Source organism: Crocodylus porosus, unplaced genomic scaffold, assembly GCF_001723895.1.
Source record: "Crocodylus porosus isolate Cpor-Errol unplaced genomic scaffold, CroPor_comp1, whole genome shotgun sequence".
Lineage (NCBI taxonomy): Eukaryota > Metazoa > Chordata > Crocodylia > Crocodylidae > Crocodylus > Crocodylus porosus.
In genome coordinates, this window is record NW_017728912.1 from 39,340,529 (window position 1) to 39,360,397 (window position 19,869).

Here is a 19,869-nt window from a genome sequence, read left to right on the forward strand (position 1 = left end):
GCACCTCTGTGACTCCGTGACAGATACCAATCAACCTGGTACTTTCAACCTAGCTGGAGGCAGTAGAAGCAAGAGATGGGACTGTGCACCAGTGTTCATCTCTAGATTGAAGGGCATATGGATCCAGGATTCCAATTTGTCCAGTTCATAAAGAAAATTGCTAGCCATGCTGTCCAGATTCAGAGCTAGTTCCAAATATGGAGTGCCTAATGAGGGTCTGGATGTGGAGTTTGCCTTCCAGCACATCCTTAATGAAAAGTCACAGCTTCTTGAAAAATCCACTAGTCAAATAAAATTCTGTGGCTTTATACCTCAACCAATGGAAGAGAATTACAAAGTAAAAACCAGTGGTTAACATATAACTGTAGCAAAACCCCCAGTTTTTCTTTTTCCTTTTTTTCTTTTAAAATGCATTCCCTTCACTTCCCCCAACCATTTCTGACTTTTTCTCTCCCTCTCTATTCCCTATAGATAAGTATAAGTGAGCTAAGACATAGGGCAAGCGCCAGCATTTTATTTTGGTAGCAAGTTGTATTTGTTTTGTTTTTTTCCTCCTTCTTTGTATTGTATAATTATTATTTTTATATTGATTTTTATTGTTTTGTATTACTGTTTTACTGGTACTATACGATTTAGGCCTACATATGCAAGTTAGCATAAGTCATGTCAAGTTTCCATTTTGTTTGTCGAGTCTCCATCCTGTCCCCAGACCCAGTTGTGTAACCCATGACTCACCTACCCCTCCTATGTAACTTGGTTCCTGAATGAATGGGGATGAATGAGGGTGCCTGAGAGATAACACCAATACCTGGACCAATGACCCAGCCCTTGGAACCATCCTCAGCATTCCAGAAACAAAAGATGAGGCAACCCACCATTGTGCCAAGCTGCACATGCTCAGTAAGAACCTGGAACCCTCTGGAACAGGACTGACATTGCCTGGACAGGCCCTCCCCATAAGAGATCAGAGATAGTCTGCCCCATAAAAAGGGGTAGTGAAGACTGACTCCTTGGGACGCCCTCTCCATCTGGAACAGCACCACGCCACACCACCTATCCACCCAGAGGCCCTGTTGGCGACCCCCCTCTGGACAAAACTTACTGGACAAGGACCCCTTTCCAGCCTGGATAGGTAGCTATCACCTCCATCCCCTCTTCAACCAAGGACTTGGACTCTGCTTCTCTTCCCTATCTGGACTCCAACCCTTCCACTGAGTCTCTTTCTCCTGCTGCCAGTGTGTGTGTGTGTGTGTGTGTGTGTGTGTGTGTGTGTGTGTGTGTGTGTGTGACAGAGAGAGAACCAATAACTTCATGGGGCTGTGTAGTGTGGTGTCTGTTTAATAAAACTGTTATTTGGATCCCTGAGTTGGGTTTGCTTTACTACAGTCCAGCGCTGCTCCAATCTCTGCTCCTCACCCTCTATCATCTGTCTCATTTCTCCCTCTCCTGCTTCTGGCTCACTGCCACCTCCAACACCTGTCCTGAGCTCTTCTCTGCCTGCAAACCCCATTCTTTGCCACTGTCTTATCCCCATTGCCTTTTCCCCTGAGCTCCCAGGTTTCTGCCTCAGTTTCTTTCCTGGCTGCCTCCTCCTTAACACCACTTATTTGGCCCCACCCCCAATATCTCAACTGTTTGCCTCGGTTTCCAGCCCCAAGCTCCCAGGTTTCTGTTTTTCCCTCTCTCTTTCCTGGCTGCCTCCTTGCCACCAGGTTTTTTTTTTCCCCTTGCACCAGTGACCCACTTGAAACCTGCAGCCACTTGATCGTAAGTAAACCCAAGCCTCAGTTCCTCAGCCAGCTACTCTCTAGTCCACTGGTTCTAATCCTGGTTCCGGCAACTTTCACTCCCTACACTTTAACACACTGTCTCTCACCTTAACCTTCCCCCAAGTATCCCAGGTACCCCAAGCACACACATACATACTGTACCATCCAAGTTAGGAACTTACTTGTGTGTATGTGTAGGTGGGTTGTATGTGTGTGACCTGTTGAGCGTGTGTGTATGTATGTATGTATGTCATTGTGTGCAAGATAGATGAATTAGTGATATGTGCACTGAGTGTGCGGGTATAGATTTTTGTCTAACTTTTGGGGTGTATAGTGTATGCACTTGAATTGGTGATAGGTATGTATTAGGTCTGTGTGTGTCAGAAATGATCCAATCCAACTTCAGATGCAGCTGCTTCAGATGCCAGGGATCCAATCCAGAGCTCCAGACTGGGTTTCTGCTTCAATCCAGCTGAAGCGGCTCTGAAGCTTTGGAGCCGCCTCGGAGATCCAGCCATAGGGTATAATAGGGAATCAATGAAAGGGTAAAAGCTATCTCCTGGACAGCTCTAGGCTTCATGGCCACAGCAGGGGCCACCAGCCCTGCAGATTTCACCCTGCTGCGCCTTAACACACACAGTGTCACCCATGTCATGACTTTTGCACTTAATTGATTTGTGTGTTTGTATATGTGCAATTGTGTCACACCCTCCTGTCTAGCAGCACAATATTGAGATCCTGAGAGTTGGCCTAACCCCACAGGGCAACATTACCTGTATCAGCCAGTTTCTGATACACTTATCCTACACCTGATCTGTTTATTAGCAATAGTTCCCATGAACTCAATGAATAATACTCATTAGGGCTGTGAGAAGCTTTGGTCCCTGATTTGATTCAGCAGAGATCTCACCAGATTCAGTGGTGGAATCTCCAAATCTGAACTGAATCAGGAGACACTTTAATCTCTCTGAATTGAATCTAAACCCTCCGAATCAATTCAGAGAGATTCAAAAAGATTCAGAGATTTGGACATAGACACAGCTTTAAATGTTTTTCTACACACCTCAAGGTACCAGCACAGCTTGTGAATGCTGTGATGCTGGGGCAGATGGAGCGTCCCACAGGAGCATGGGGGGACCTGCTACATGCTCAGCTGCAAACCCAGAAGTGGACCAGAAGCACTCCTGGATCTGCCAGGGAGCATGTCAGGCCCCTCCCCCACCCCACCTCCTCCCAGGTTGGTGACTGGTGCCTCCTGGGTCTAGGGGGGGCACCCAGGGTCCCCCCACAGCCAATCTCCAAGCTGGGGAGTTCAGGGGGCCCCCCCAGTACACTCCCTGATGGACCCAGAAATGGACCAGAAGTACTTCTGGTCCACTGCCAAGCATGTGGAGGGCTCCCCTGCATTCCTGTGGGACGTCCCATTGGCCCCAGCATCACAGCATTCCTCAAGATATGTCGAAAAAAACATTTAGAATTGTGTCCATTTCCAAATCGCTTATTCTCCGAATCGGCATTGAATCTTCAGATTTGGATTCGGCTGAATCGAATCAGGGACAGCAATCCAAATCAATTAATCAAATCACTGTCCCTGATTTGGGCCAAATCTGAATCGAATAGGACCCACTTTGCTCACCCCTGATACTCAACATGAGCAAGGGTGTAAAGAATCTGCCTCCAAAATAAGTGCAGCAATGTGCCAATTCTAACAGCTGCACAAAAAGGAAATTAAATAAGTATCTGCTTAGGCTGAGGTGTTTTTAGCAGTTGTGAGTAGTTTCATCACAGACTGCACTGAGTGAAGGAATATTCTAAAAATGAGAATGAGGAGTCTTACACTAGACACATCACACATGGTAGTTTAGGTCTGGAGTGCCTTTTACCTGCACTCAAGGAAACAAACTGTTCAGACCTCACATTTCTTTTGTTCCCTGCTTTTTATCTTATTCATAAAGGATGCTGCAATTCCCAGCTGCCTTCCTGCAATCTAGGGTCTACTATCCCATTGTGCATCTGCTTTACTCATATAGGAGACCTGGACAATGAGCAGCAATGACTTGTCATCTCAGAGGCACATTTACAATAAATAATTGGTCATCTGTAAAAAGCTCAGGTAGGGAAATTAAAGCTATTAGAGGTATGTGAAGCAGGCCCTATTCAATTCAGATTCAGCCCAAATCAGGGGCGGTGATTCGATTTGTAGATTTGGATCATTGCCCCTGATTTGATTTGGCTAAATCTGAAGATCTGATGTTGATTCGGACATAGATACAACTTTAAATGTTTTTTCTACATACCTCAAGGTACCAGTGTGGTTTGTGAACACTGCAACGCTGGGGCATTCCACAGGAGTGCAGGGGGCCCTCCACATGCTTTGTGGTGAACCCAAAAGTGGACTGGAAGTACTTCCACTCCACTTCTGGGTCCTCTCAGGAGTGTGCTGGTTGGCTCAGCGATTGGCCATGGAGGGACCCCAGGTGCCTACAAGACCCAGGAGGCACTGGTTGCCAAGCCAGGGAGGTGTGGGGGTGCCCCCCATGTGCTCCTCTGTGGACCCGGAAGTGGACTGGAAGTACTTTTGGTCCACTTCCAGTTCTGCTGCTGAGCGCAGTGGGGAGCCCCCCACATTCCTGTGGGACTCTCCATGTGCCCCAGCATCGCAGCATTCATGAGCTGCCTGCTACCTAGAGGCATGTAGAGACAACATTTAAAGCTGTGTCTATGTCTGAATCACCAAATCTTTCCAAATTTCTCTGAATCAATTCAGAAAGTTCTGATTCGATTCAGAGAGATTATAAAGGATCCTCCGATTTGATTCAGATTTGGCCACTGAATCAGACCGAATCTCCGCTGAGTCGAAATAGGGACTGAAGCTTTGCACAGCCCTAAACGTTATGGCTCTTTCTGATGCAAAAACCTAACAGCAGCTTCAATAATTAACACTTCTAAAAGGGCCAGTGTCCTTGCTTAGCAAACTTAATCTCCACACTACTGTACTGTAAGAAATCTGTTAACAGTTATACATGTAAGTTCTGGGAGAATTCCCCTTGTACAGTGAACCTGGTCATAGTCATAGGAAAATAATATGTGGTACTAAAAAAAGGTAATTGGATGATCTGTTGAGATATTTAATGTATAGTTACCTAATTAAACTTAACCATTATGCATAATATTAGGTATGAATACAGCCCTCACCAAAAAAAATCTCTGAAATTATTCATCAAATGCAAGTATAGGAGGGATATATTGGATGGATAATTTTCATAGTGTAGGCTATTACTGAACATATGGATTAATCATCAATTGTGACATTTGTCTCATCTCCTAAGTCACATGGCATAGTTTCTCTTCCCCAGTTGGGGATTGAATTCTTTCAAATGTAGGAATAATGAAGAGGAAATATCAAGTCAAGCACTCACAATTCCAAATTTAAGAAAAATAATCACAAGCATGAAAAACTTTCTGGATTCACAAAAATTTTCATATACAGGTTTGCCTCATTTTATGCTGTAAATGCATTCCTGGATAACGGTGCATAATTCAAATTCACATAAAGGGAACCCACTTTACAATGTAACAAATAGGGATACATTCCAAGACCTCAACTGTACTGACCCCGAGACCCATTTCTATCACTTTTACAAGACAATTTTGGTACTCACCAACAGCAGACAATACACACAAGCACAGAGTTGTGGTGAATGTTACCATAATGGAGATGGCAACTACAGAAACATGCGTTCAGACAATGAGAGAGGAATACAGATCCACCCAGGAGTCTATATTTTGGTGTGTGACATTCCCACAAGGCACTACACAAGTCAGCTGACTATGGGCTTTCACCACACGAATCACATAAGAGTGAATTTACCTTGCATATTAGGGGTGTGCGAAGCAGTCCATATTCAATTCAGATCCAGATTCAGCCCAATTTGGGGGACAGTGATTCAATTAGTTGATTTGGATCACTGTCCCAATTTGATTCTGCTGAATGCAAATCTGAAGATTCGATTCTGATTCAGAGAATCAGCGAGTCGACCACAGACACAGCTTTAAATGTTTTTTCTATGTACCTCAAGGTACCAGGTGTAGCCCATGAACACAGAGATTGTGGGGCAGATGGAGTGTCCCACAGGAGTGTGCCCCCCTGCCATGCACTCAGCAGCTGACCTGGAAGCAGACCAGAAGTACTTCTGGTCCATATCTAGGTCCACCGCCAAGCATGGAGGGGACCCCCCCAAACCCCTCAGTTCAGCAATTGGGCACAGGGGGACTCCAGGTACACCCCCCAGACCTAGAAGGCACCAGTCACTGAGCCAGAAGTGTTTCTGGTCCACCTCTGGGTCCACTGCCAAGAGCACTGGAGACCCTTCGGTGCTCCCATGGGACACTCCATCCACCCCACCATTTCAGCATTCACAAGCTGCCTGGTAACTTGACGTATGTAGAAAAAATATATAAAGCTGTGTCTATGTCCAAATCATCAAAATCTCTGAATCCAATCGGAGGCTTCTGATTCATTTCAGAGAGATTAATGGGTCTCCTGATTCAATTCAGATTTGGAGAGTTGGCCACCGAATCAGGACGAATCTCCACTGAATCAAATCAGCAACCAAGGCTTCACACAGCCCTATTGCATATAACTAATTTTTGGTATAAATTACCATAATTTCCCATAAGAGCGAATTCACACATACAGAACCCCCACAAATTGAGGGAAACTTGGATATATAGCCTGTTGCTACTTGGATAATCCCAGATAACTAATGCAATGCCTACATGAAACACAGTGGACCAGGCTTTATTTTTTATTTAATAAAAAATGTTTGGTAATAAGTTTTTTTTACTATTTGGCTAACCTTACTTCTCGATCAAACTCTGCATTTCGGTATGCAATTATTCCATCCCAAGTGCAGGACTTTGTACTTGTCCTAGTTGAATTTAATTTGGTTGATTGTGGACTATTTTTCCAGTGTATCCAGGTCATTCTTAATCCAAGACCTACCTTCCATAGTGTCTACCATACCACCCAGCTTGAGGTCATCCACAGATTTCCTAAGTATCCACTCCTCCAAATCAATTAAGAATTAAACAATATTGGACCATAGAAAGATATTTAGGGAACAGCACTCAATAACTTCTCCCAACTTGATATGGGCCCACTGATGACCATCTTCCTCTAACCTAGACATTGAACTATTGATGACTACTCAGTCTTTATTAGCTCAGTAATAAGTGTACCAGAGTACTAATTAGTACTTAGTAGCTATAGTTTGACTAGAAAGACCCTGTTTTATAAAATGTCAAATACTTTAAACACATTTAAAAAAAAGACTCATGTAGACAGTCCTGAGCAGTCACAGCTCCCCTCAATGTCAACAGAAGCTGTACATCTGCTGTACTTTTGAAACTAAAGTCATTTAGCCTATAGGTCAATAGAACTTGAACATGTATTTAAAGAGTTTTACTGAATTAGGGCTCCAGTTAGGTACCTGAGCATCAACTTAAAATAACTTCAGGTACACATTTTTTAGGCAAAAGCTCTTGATTTTGATTCTTTACAGTATTTGTTAAAAATAAAAGGTAATTTCAAGCCCTTTTGGAGTGTGCAAAAATTGAAATATCAAAACCACCACATGACCTAAAAAAAAAAGAATTAGAGAAAAGGTCACTGCCAAGAAATGCAATCAAACAGGAACTGGACAAAAATCAAGTTAATAGATCTGTACAGAAGCCTTCAAAGAGGGTCTAGGTCAAAGGCCTACCTGAACCTGGATAGCCCATCAACCCCACATTGCTAAAGCACACAAGTTGAACAGCAATGTAGTTAGCATCATGTCAGGCCATCTTTGACCCATTTACACCTGGCTTGACTGGGTGCTTCTGTTATCTCAAATCCTGATCATACCTTCAGATCTGTAGCAAGGCACATTAACTATACATTGTGTTCCTGAAGGTGGATGTCCAATATCCTTAACTTTAAGTCAAGATTTTCAACAAGACTTGAGATATTTTTTGGTTACCCAGAAACTGAGGCATCAATCTGGGACACCTTAAGATGCTTTAAATTCCTAGAAGTGCTCTTTCAAAGTACCAGGCACCCATCCTCCTCTGAAAAGCAGACCCCTTCAAGGTCTCTCAAGTTGCTCACCCAAATTGGGGCAACAGAAATCACTAGCTAGTGCTGAAAAATCTTGGGAAGGTGTCTGTGCAAGGTGCACAGAAAGACCATGGCAAAGCCAAATTCAGAAATAAAGTCAAGAAGGTTGTCTCCTAGTCCTGGACTTTGACCACAATTCTGTTGCTTCTACTGCAATATCTATATTTATATCAGGTCCTAATGGTGGACATTAGGTTTTTTATATAGAGTTAAATGGGGTTGAAGAGAGGCAGCTTTGGTTGTTTAAATGTATGGCTCCTATATTCCATGGCTTCAGTGTCCTAATTCCAGGGTTAAATATGAGGTATAAAGCTTTCTCATGTTTGTGAATGACCTTCTCATAGCACATTTCAACTTGGGAGAAGGTCACAATGAGCGACACAAAGTTTGAATGGGCAGTAGGAGGGGGAAGGAGTGTGTCCAAATCAGTCCCTCTGCACACATACTGTATTTCACAGCCATTCTGATCACTGCATTTGGGTTTTCTGTTGACTACTGACCTAAATTGAGACAGAATGAAGAGAGCAAGCAGCTGCCCTCCCACCACTGCTCTGTTTTCAGTAAGGATCGAGCCTCCTTAATCCCCTCAGATTTTATATCTACCAAAACAGCTTGGGCCCATCAGCAAATTGCAGTGGCATATGGTCCAGGTTTATGAGTAATCTGGCACATGCTTAAGGCAAAGAGGAACATCATTGTTCAGCAAATACAGAAAATATTGTGGGGGGGGGTTTTAATGGCTATATTGAAAGTAGTTGAAAATGCTGTGAGAAATGTTTACATTTTTAAACCAGTCCTATTTAAATTTCAGCTGCTGTTGAAAAGGCTATGTAATAAAAACAAAATCCAAATGAGAGAGAGAGAGAGAGAAGTTCCAATGGCCTATATTTGACTTTGTTATTTAATAATCACATAGGACATGGCACCACTACACTTCAGATTCCTAGAACAGGAAAGGGTACATCCCAGTAATACTGGTTACCCTTTCCTGAACAACTGTGTATTTGGCCTCTAACTCTCACTATATATTTAAGAACCATATCTAATACATTATTGAATGTATCCAAGTTCTCCAGCTCTAATGAATCAGATTAATAACACATACCATGGGTTCAGGCTTTTACTGTGCAAACAAGTGCATCCATGATTTATTTCCATTCCTTCTATTATTTTCATTATCATTATCACAATAGTCTCCAGGATCCAAACAAGATGAGGCCTCCCACACACTAGGTATTGTACAAACATAAGGCCAGGATTCATTCCACTCTGTCTGAGTCAATGAAAAACTGTAGAAGTGCCTACTTTTGAAATACATGATCAGTCCAGCCTTAAGGCTGTCATAAAAAAGGAGCAGAAGGAAGAGGACCCAGCCATCTTCTGTGGTAACTGTTTCGCAGGGGCTCAAGAAAGGTGGACTGGAATCACATTTCAGTGTCTAAGTCCATTTAAAGATTGTATTGGAATAGCTTTCAGAATATAAACCACATCCCCACCCATCAGCTGACTGATACAGTTACATCAATCAAACTTAGAAATAGAAAGACAATGATTCTCATAGCTGGGCTCTTGTCCTTATTCTGCAGCCCCTTTTCAGAAGGGAGCTGTGAATGCCTTTGTTACAGGAACAACCTGTGGCCAGTACACAATTATATAGAATTTCTATGCTAGCCCAGCTTCTGGCTGTAGACATAGGGAAGAAATTATATGAAGGGCCAAATGCGTGCGGGGACAGCTCTTTGTCCTGGGTAGTAGCTCCATATGGGGCAGTGCCTGCTGCTGCTGGTGTGGCCAGTTGTAGTGTCAGCTATTTTTGTGTCCTTCCCCCCTCCACAAAGGTGGTGACCAAGGTGCTGCAGCCCTGATCGTCCATCCCCCTCTACCCCCCAGTTATGCTACTGGGAGGAGCACCTCTGCTCTAGCTATACTGTGTTCTCCAGGATACTATAAGCTGTGCTGGATAGGACCATAATTAAGGAGATAGACTGGTGATTTTAGGCCAGCTGTACTCCTCTCTCCATCCCCCATCTTTCCTGAGCCAAACTCTAGAGAGGAAAAACAGAGAATATGACTCCCTGGATCATTTGCTCACTTAATGTTAGAGCTGCTGCCTACAGGCTATGACTATGAAATCAAACAAAACATTCTGAGTTGCCAAACATTACATAGCATTAAGAGCCCAATGATGCAGAGTTAGGAAAGGATCTGGCTTAAGCATTACGGATTACACTGGAGAACCAAAGAGCAGGGGAAGAATGAATTTCCCTGGGGAGAGGAACATGGTCCAATGGCTTGCATAGCTTTGTATCAAGGGCCACTGTAATTCAAAGGTCAAGAAGAAAAGGAGGCTGCTAACTCAGAGTCTGGGTAGAAGAGAAAGGCAGAGATATTTCAAAGATCTGGACAGATGTGACAACTGAAGAGGAGAGAGCTGAAAGCATATTTCAGTAGACTTTCATTCACCTCCTTCAGACCCATCTCTCAGAGTTTGTCCACTTACGAAGAAGAAATGGGATGCAGGATAGTTGCACTGAAGAGTGTAAGCACAGTGAAATCGTAAAATATTTCAACTGGGAATATAACCAGTCCTTGGTCTAGGAATATCAATCAAGCTGGTAAAGGAAATGGAAGACAACATAAGCCATGTCCAAGCATATCTGTTAATAAGGCCTTGATGAAGAAATAGAATTCTTTTCTATTCTCTCCCTCTCTTCAACACTGCTAATCTCAAAAAAGAAACATTTATTAGCTATATTTCCTGGGGAATACAGGATTAATGTGGATATCCCTATGGGTATATACTCCATCATAGATTTAAGGTCAGTTGGCTAATGAGACTTTGGGAATGGAAAATTCTGATTCTTAACAATTAATCAAAAGAGGCCATCTATGGAGCAATGAGAATGGAAAAGAGGCCTTAGATGCTTAGAGTTAACAGGACTCTCAAATATATTATTTCTTACTTCTACTAAAAACTACAGGGAACTGTCTACACCATGTCTCCAGTGCCAGCCCACCCCTGCATCCAGATATGTGGAGTTGAAACTATTCCAGGAGAGTTCCCTACAGTCACTTCCAGAGCTGTCTTCCATTCAGCAAGGTGGTAGTGTCATTTTTTTCATAAAGTTTGTAAATATCAACCTTTCCCTCAACTGATCAGCAGCCATTAATTTAAATTAGATACATTTAAGTTAAATGTTTGTCATTGAAATAGGATATTAAAAGTAAAGAGAAAAGTGTTAAGCTATCATCTCAAAACTCTTTCCTGAGTGACCATTCAGTTTAAACTTGTTAGCTGTGATGTCATAACCTTACAAGTTCCCTAGTTGTCCACAGAATCTTCCTAGAGAAACAGGGGAGGAAATAACTGAGTTTCTAATGTAAAGTGAACTCAAGAAAGCAGAATGCATTTTGAAAAGATTAGTATTCAGACCATCTTTATCCGAAGTCAAATCATACTGAAGTTAATAGACATCTTCCTGTTGTCTTGAATGGGCTTTGGATTAGACCCAGAAAGAGCAACATCAAAAAATGCTACCATATAAAATTAAAAAGTACAGGACTTTAGTAATGACCAAATGGTCTCTTCAGAGAAAGTCTTTTGAACAAGCAAAGCCTGTCCTGGTTTGATTTAGTAACACATTCAGAAATTTTAGGGGCTACTTTCAGAAGTCCTTCAGTCCATATGTTTGCAACTGAAGGCAGAGTTACCATAAAGTTTGTTTTACAGGAACCAGATAGGCCTCATGAAAGACACTATAAATATAAATTGGAGCAATCATTCATGTAACAGAAATGCTCAGTCTTGCAGAATATCACCACAAGATTAGGGCTTCTTGCTTGAATGCCCCAGTAGCCAGCCCATACCTTGTGAGGCTGTGTGAAGCTTTGGTCCCTGATTCAATTACGCAGCGATCTGGCCCAATTTGGTGGTCAAATCTTCAAATTCATATTGAATCAGGAGACCCTTTAATCTCACCAAATGAAATCTGAACCCTCTGAATCAATTTGAAGAGATTTGGAAAGATTCAGAGATTTGGATTTGGACACAAGCTTTAAACATTTTTTCTACATACCTCAAGGTACCACATGGCTCATGAATGCTGTGATGAATGCTGGGCAGATGGAGCATCCCACAGGAGCACGGGGGGCTCTCCAGCATGCTCGGCAGCAGACCTGGAAGCGGACCAGAAGCACTCCACCAAGGTGCATGTGAGGAGGGCCCCCCCATAAACCTTAGGCTTGATGACTGGTGCCTCCTGGGGCTGGGGGGGAGGGGGGGCACCCAGGCTTCCAGTCCACTTCCTGGTGCACCGCTGAGCATGCAGAGGGCCCCTTCCTCCGCCCAACCCCGGGCTCCTGTGGGATGCTCTATCTGCCCCAGCACTGCAGCGTTCACAAGCCGTGCTGGTACCTCAAGGTACGTAGAAAAAACATTTAAAGCTGTCCCTATGGCCAAATCACTGATTCTCTGAACCAGCATCAAATCTTTAGATTCAGATTCAGCCAAATCTAACTGGGGACACTGATCAGAATCAAGTAATCAAATCACTGTCCCCAATTGGGGTTGAATCCGAATCCAAATCAAATATGGCCTGTTTCACACACCCCTATACCTTGGCCTAGAAAACCCTCTTTGATTCTGCTGAAGAGGGAAGAGATTTCAAAAACATGCATAGGTATGGACTATGAAAGGAGCAGAGGTGGAGTTAAAACAACCCTTTACTCTCAAGTTCTACTGTCCAATTACTGTTGTGAAGAGAGAGAATACAGAGGTCTAAAATTCACCAGTATCTTGGAAACCAGCAAGGAGCCCTTTTAATACCTCCTATGAATCATTCTTTTGATTTGTCCCTTGTTCTCAAGCAATGGACACTAACTGGGTCCCCAACCTCAGAGTCCTCAGTCAAGTTCTGCCTACTCTCTCTCTTTCCCAGGCTTGAACTTAGTTTCTGCATCTTCCCATCACATCTTTCCAGTTTTTCACTTATCTTTAATGCTCCTCCCAGTCTCCTTTATCATTTTGCCTTAATGTGAAGCAACCAATAGCCCATTTGGACACATCTTGGAATGTGAACTCTTTGTCTTTAAACCCCATTTCCCAGAAGTGAGGGCATTCTATGATCTCACTCATCTACATGGAGAGAGCAGATAAGCGAGAGTGTGAACTGATAGCTCTCTAGCTGCTGCACACGTAACACCCTATGTCACTCAGGGTGGCATTCTATTCTTTTCTGGATGCCTATGTATACAGATGGTCATCTACATGACATTTTTTGGTTGCATAAGTCCCAGAAAAAGCCATTTTGCAGGTAGCATTCATTGCTATGTGTATGGTATTAAACACTTGGTCAGGTGAAAAGTTGTGCCAATTGAGCATATTTTTATCAGCCAGGGCCTATAGGCACAGGAGCATGAAATGGATAATATGTGTATCCAACCCTTCTGTCCCAGTAACTGAATAGCTAAGACACTTCTCAGGGATAATGAAGGTCCTTGATTCTAAGTACTGTAGCAAATTATTTGTGATTACTAACTGTGCAGTAGTGCTCATGTAATTGCCTGACCTGGAGCAAATCTGAACCTAGTCAGCCAGCCACCAGGGGGTGGGACATTGCTCCGTGACTGTGGAGCTGGCACTGGGAGCTCCCTTCTGATGAGGGTTTGCAAGCCTGTTCCCAACCCAGCTCTGCGATCGCAGATCTGAGCAGGCAACGAAGTCTCCAGCCTGTTCTTCACCCAGCTCCATGATCACAGAGCTGAACAGGGAACAGGCTCTCCAGCTGCTGCCCCTCAATCATGGAGCAAGGGCTGGGAACTGTCCTGGTCAGGGGCAGGTCCCAACCCCATGCCCCAATCTGCTAGTGAGGCAGCTAACAGCAAGATAGCTGCTAGTTGCCCCACTGGCAGATCAGGGCAGGGGGCTGGGACTTGTCCCTCCCCTGCAGCTTTTTCTGAGTCCCCTGCCCCTGACATTGTCCCCACCCTGGCAGCAGGCTGCCCCTTGGGGCAAAGTGTAAGGTCCCAGCCCTGGCCAGGAGACAGCTGTTTCCCAGCCAGGTGCCCCCTGCCAGTTGGTGGACTAGCACCCAAGGGGAGCCTAGAGCTACCACTAGCAGCAAATCTGCTCTCATGTCCCTACATGTGTAGACTCCTGCCTGGGAGCATTTACTCATGAGTGATTTATTCATGAGTAAACTGCTCCTGGATGTAACGCATATGTAGACATACCCAGTGTGGCTCAACTTGCTCCTGTTTTATATGTTATTATTTTATTTTCATTTGTTTAGGTCCTAATGAAGAAGCAGCAGAAAGGTTGTTCTTTTCAGAAAGTTCCTATTAAAACTAGCAATTAAAATATCCATCACAGGCCAGTATTACTCTAAATTTTAATGGGTTGAGAGTGAGACTGATGATCAGTGAGACTATTCCTGTCACAACTCAAAAACTTTATTAGGATACACAATAGCAAAGACTTATTTATATTAATAAAGACAGTGCTTACGTAGCCTTGGTTTCAAGGGAACAACAGGTCCACTGGACAGGCTTCTCTGTTCCTTTGGGGACTTCTACTGTTTCGGTTCCTCTTTTTTGCTGAGTTTTGGAGAAGCCCAAAGTCACACAGTTTAACCATGTTTATATACTTAACATAGAGTTCTCCATATTTGGTTATGCTTGGGAGCTACAGTAATCCTTTTCCATTTTATACTTAACACAGTTTTTTCATAATTGGTTATGCTTTGGAGATGCACCAATCCTTTTCCATTTCCTTGCATTATGTTAATGCACCCTATCACTGTCTACAGTGCATACTTAACTTATGCCATTGCTACATTGGTCAAGCTGAGGTCAGGTCATGACACAGTCTATTAATCATAGTGGGGTGACCATATGGCCTGGTTTGGCAAGAACATGCTAGGATTCCATAGCCCGGTCCCCGTCCCGGCTGGTTGCAAGAGTCCTGGGCTGGAGTCTGGAGGGGAGACAGAGTGACATGGTGCACCAGGCAGGCAGCTGGGCAGGCACAGCTGCTCCTGTGTCAGAGCAAAGCAGACAGACTGGAGCAGGCACCACACTGCCCACATGTGACACAACATTGCTTCCTCACAGGAGCAGCGGTGCCTACCTGGCCACTTGCCTGTCATACCATGGTGCTCTGCCTCCCCACTGGCTTCCAGTCTGGGACTTTTGACCAACTGACCAGGACCAAATTATGGAATCCTGGAGTGTTCTGGTCAAACTGGGACATATGGTCACCCTACTCATAGCCCATACTACACAGCTTCTGATGCACATATGACTTACACCAAAAAAGTTTCAGACTCCTCCTCTTGTCAAGTCATAATAGTCACAAAAATATGGAAAGTGGGAGATTCTAGCATTTGCATTTTTATTCAGTGAGGAATGAAATACTTCTAAAAATATTCCTCACTGAATTCAATGAGAGAAAAACAGAAATAAAAAAGAATAAAAAGAAAAGATGGAAAATAGGATTCTGGTTCATGACTCCAGCTATTAGGCACAAGTGCAAATAAATAATTATTCAAGTGGGTTGCATAAGTTTTCATCATCTTACTATCAAGTTCTATGAGTTTAGATCAAGCCACTACCCAGTCAAGGCCATATACAAAAAAGAACTTAAAAGTCTTGCTTCAGAGCAAAATCCACAGCCCCAAGTAATTTACTTGTGCTCCTTATACATTTCATACAAAGAACAAGATACCTAAGAGTGGGATTCAAAACAATCAGCAGGAAATGAAGGAGCTGTTTAGGCCAGGAAGCAGGAAATGCTGGGCAGAAGAATGTGGTTTGAAGCATGCACTTCAAAGGCAAGGATGGATCCAGAGGATGCTTTGGTACAAATGCACCTCTGATTCAGTCAAATCATGCCATGGGAGAAACAGCCAGGTACTTTTTAAGTCCCTAAAACAAGTAAGAATCCCCCTGTCCATTCTATTCTCCTCCCTCCCCACTTTCTGCTTTCCCTGCACGCTACTGCCACTGCTGTCTTTAGCTGGGTGGGCGGGCTCTGTAACCCCCTACCCCTGGCTTAGCTGAGGATAGCAGCAGTGGCAGGCAGGGGAGGAGAGGAATGGGAGGTTAGGGAACCTGCTGCTGAGCACTGAAGGAAAGGAAGAGGGGAGAGAAGATTCTTACCTTGTTGAAGGACTTAAGTGCCTTGTGCTGCTCCTGCTACGAGGTCTGCCCATCCTGAAGTGTCAGAGGAACCTTGGAGTTGGGGTGCAGCCCCCTCTGCAGCACAAGTCACAGCTCCTACAGCCCCCTTTCTGAAACCCTGGATCTGCCCATAGTTACATGCCAGATTCTTCTCCACCTATTGGACATCCAGGTGTGATTCTATTCCATTCTGTCCAAGTTCCTGAAAAATGTATTCACACATCTATTTTTGCAACACACCATCACCATACCCTTAAGACTGAGTTACAAAAAAAGCAGCAAGGAGGCTGATGGCCCACTCAACTTTGTATTTGCAGTTTTTCAGGGGCTTGAACTGGGTAAAGTAGAATAGCTTTTATGTGCCTACATGCTCTTAGATATCCAATTGGCAAAAATAGAATATATCCCTAAGCATCTATGCTTGGGGTACTGGGAGGTGTCCCTTCTATTTAGGATTCACAACTATGAATCCTTGCCTGGAGTTAAATACCTGAACTGACCCTCTCTCACAAAACATGGCTGCCAGAAGAAGTAAAAGCAGTGATCGATGTAGAGATCTGGGAATCATAGGCCCAGTTCCTGCTTCAATGAATTTCTTTATGTAACATACTCAAGCATTCTTGAAGAAGGGACTGGAATGCAGGTCTTCCTCCAAGCCATAACAACTCGCCTGTAGGGTCATTCATGCAGTCTTTCTTCATCCTACTGAACATTTAATTATTCAAGGCAAAGTGAAATTGTTTCAATAGGAGGAACTGGGGAAGTCTGACTCCAGAATATTCCTGTGGTTTGGCAGTCACAGCATTCATCAGGGAGAAGAGAGATCTGAGTTCAAGTCCACTCAGGCAGTGGATGAATAGAACTGTCCCTTTATGAGGTTCTACCATGAGGCACTTGAGGCAGTTATTTTGCAGTGCGACTCCAGCTACACAATGCTGACATTGCACTTACTCTGACACTGAAAGAAGCAGACCTCTGACAGACTCCTTGGCTCTGAACAATTACTGAACAACATGCACAGATGACATGTGAACATGGGTTCCTCCTCATACTCATGAGTACTCTAATCACAGGATACTGGCTAAAAGCATGAAACAAAGCCACCACCTCCTCCTCTTGCTGGGCTTGTGCTAGGCCTGAACTGGTGCATCTCTGAGAAGGCTTACCAAATCAGGACCTACAAGAAAGATAGGCCTACCCAGCCAAAGCATGGCCTAGGCTATCATGTATGTTCGGTTGTCATATGGGTGCTCATGTATCTAGACTGCATGTGAAGAAGGTTTGCAAATGATATGCAAGTGCCAGAAATGGCAGTTTACATGAGTGGAAAACTGCCCCTTGAGAACATAAATTGAAATAGGATCTACCCTTAGTTGCTATGGAAATCTGGCTCCTAGAGGCTGAAACAGCAGCTCAGAATGTGCTTTTAGGATCCAAATTTTGGGCACCTAACAGAGCAGTTGGGCACCTTCATCTTTTTCTGACTATCCAATGTCTGGACTAGTAAAAGACACATGGCCCATATTCTCAAAAATAATGATGAAATAGGTATACATACAGCCTAATGCAGCCTGCAATATTTCTGACCCTCATCTTTGGATGTTTTAGCATATTCCCTATAAGAATAATAGCCACCTTTAGCCTGTGTGGGGGGGAAATGGCTACTAGACCAATTACACATTAAATAATACTGAAGCCTTAATGCTTTTTTCCTGCTAACACCAGTGTAAACCATGGGCAATGGATCCAGGCACATCACCCTGGCCACCACATTCTAATGAAAGGGATACTATGTTTCCTCAATCAGAGATGGGAATGTCGACTCATCAGAAGTTCTGCAAAACAAAACAATCATGAAAGACTCCAAGCAGGGTAAATGAAAACACGTGAATATTTCTACTCAGCTTTGGTATGCATGTTATTCTAGGAAGAGAAATAGATGATGCACTAAGCAGAAAATTTCAAATAGCACATATTCCTCATGCCTTCCTCCTCTTCTCCATGTTCACTCATGTCCCTGTTTCTCTCTTCTGTCTTTCCATTTGGACGGTCAATGTTAACAACTTTGCCTAGAACATAGGATGCTTTCCCCATAAACTGTATGATAATTCCAGCTCAATGAGTTTCCAAGTTAGATGTTACCATTAGGCACCTTCAAGTGGCACCCAAGTTACCGATGTTTCTTCTGTAATAGAGCATAAGAACCCACTGCAGCATCTTGGGTATCACCATGTGTCCAGTAAAGGCATATATTAACTCTCTGGTAATGATTACAGGGTGGTAGTGTTCCAGTGTTTTCTCACTTTGATTAAAGAAAGCAGTTTTGTATGTGAAATGTTATAGCTTGCGTACAGTGTTTGACTTTCAGGAGGAAGGAATGAGGGAACTGCCATTAGTGAGGATAATGTACATTTGAACCTAACCATTCATAAATACCTAAAGAGAGTGTTCTCTGACCTTGGCACTGACACTTGCTAGAGGATATGGACATATAAATAGGATACAACAAGGAAATGTGATTAAAAGTTGGGGAATGTAGGTTACATATCAGGAAAGATATGTAAAGGTGCCAAAAGTGACATCTACCAAACTTTGTAAGTTTCTGTGCTGAGGAACTGATACACCATCTCTCTACCACAAAGGGAGAATTAGGCAAAGCATTAGAGAAATACAGAATGTATTCCTGTTTTCCATTTATGAATAAGGACTCCTTTTGGTCACGCTAATACTTCCTTAATATCTTCCATCTTGTCACATCCTGTCACTTGTTTTCACATGACCTATGACAAAGGAGATTCATTTATGTTACAGAACCAAGCCTCTGATTATCATTCAAAAGCACCACTTCAATTTATCGAGCTGAACCTTCCTTTACTTCATTCCTCCACCACCTCACATATGCAGCCTTCACAACAGACTAGGTTTCTTCATTATGATCTTGCCACCCAGAATTCTGGAGCCATCAAACATTTACTCTCATACCACCTTAGAAATACCATGAGACTGAGGTATTGACTCAGTCCTTACTAGAGGTGCAATATCAGATTGGCACCAATATAAAGAAAATTGTCTGTATCAGAAATTGGCCTGATATAGCTGATAATTTGGCCAATAAATGGCCCATGTATGTGTGCAGCCGCAGCATAGCATGTAGGCAGCAAGGAGAACAGCCCAGCAGCTTGAAGAACTTCATGCAGCTGATAAGTTTGTTGTAATGGAAGGGAAGAGGGGAAGGAAGGAGTTGGGGGATGGATAAAGGCAGAGGAAGGAGTGGGGCTGGGGCTGCCCAGCTGGGGTGTGGTGGTGTATGAGACAGAGCCGGGGCTTGTCCGAGGGTACGGGGGAGCGGGAAGGGGGTGGTTCCTGCCGCTGCATGCTGCTCATCCAGGAGCCACTTGTCTGGTGCTCACCTGTTCATCCAGTGGTTCCTGCCACTTGTCAAAAAGGGCACTGGGGTGGTGGGGGGGCTACTCCTAGATCTGTGTAGGGTAGGGAAAGCCAGGAAGAGCCCCATGCAGCCCCAGCCCCAGCCCCAGCTCGCCCCACTCCGTGTAGATCCTAAATGCTAGGAGTGCCCAGGTAAGAAGCAGGGGTCCAAACAGTCTCCCAAATCGGTGGCACACGCAGCTAGGCAGGGCCTTAAATGCCTATATACCAATGCTCGTAGTATGGGGAATAAGCAGGAGGAACTTGCCTTCAGAATAGCCAGAATAGGATTAATAGAAACTTGCTGGGATTCATCCCACGACTGGGCAGTTAGCA